Source organism: Micropterus dolomieu, unplaced genomic scaffold (genome assembly GCF_021292245.1).
Source record: "Micropterus dolomieu isolate WLL.071019.BEF.003 ecotype Adirondacks unplaced genomic scaffold, ASM2129224v1 contig_4906, whole genome shotgun sequence".
In the NCBI taxonomy this organism is placed as follows: domain Eukaryota; kingdom Metazoa; phylum Chordata; class Actinopteri; order Centrarchiformes; family Centrarchidae; genus Micropterus; species Micropterus dolomieu.
In genome coordinates this window covers 1-699 of record NW_025733895.1, presented here as the reverse complement: position 1 = coordinate 699, position 699 = coordinate 1, and the positions used below count along the sequence as shown (strand labels likewise).

At 46.4% G+C, this 699-nt stretch overlaps 2 non-coding genes across 2 annotated transcripts; both read right to left on the bottom strand.

Moving 5' to 3' along the window:
* Positions 1–73: 73 nt before the first annotated feature.
* On the bottom strand, positions 74–156 carry trnal-aag. Its single transcript has one exon. It is a non-coding gene; the product is annotated as a tRNA-Leu (tRNA).
* Positions 157–545: 389 nt separating this feature from the next.
* On the bottom strand, positions 546–617 carry trnaw-cca. The gene has a single exon. It is a non-coding gene; the product is annotated as a tRNA-Trp (tRNA).
* Between the last annotated feature and the right edge of the window lie 82 nt (positions 618–699).

Below are 699 nucleotides of genomic sequence, written 5' to 3'. Positions count from 1 at the left end.
CATAACATGCAGAGAACTTACTCGTTTTCCCTACTATCATGTGACAGGGAATTGCTCGGCTGAAAAATCTCACTGTCAGAAGTGGGATTCGAACCCACGCCTCCAGACGAGACTGCGACCTTAACGCAGCGCCTTAGACCGCTCGGCCATCCTGACTGCAATGGGACCCTAATAAAATTGGTGGCAATGTTATATATACTGTATATATATTATGTAACTCCTGGGTTTGAGTTAAAAGGTTCTTAGCAGCACATATGTGTTGTCATATCAGGCTCTGTCACTTCAAGAGGGTAACCTCTGACCCTGAGCTGTGACGGACTGGGATGTTTATAGAGTTGAGAAGAGAAGGGGCCCAAGCACTGAGCCTTGGGGCACCCCTGTGACCTATGACCTTATGACCTGAGGTAGGTGTATTGGTATACAGTATATACAATATGACATAGTATAAACAGCACTGAAATAGAGAATGGTGAATAAATAAATGATAAGAGGTAACCAGTAAACAGGTGGCTGATTAGAGACAGAGTTACTGGGTTAAAAAGACGTGACCCCAACGTGATTTGAACACGCAACCTTCTGATCTGGAGTCAGACGCGCTACCGTTGCGCCATGAGGTCATACAGAGAAGGGCAGGGACTCAGTCGTACGGATGCATAGAGGGAGGGAGTTTCAAAGGTGAGGCGCACAATAGCTGAAGGC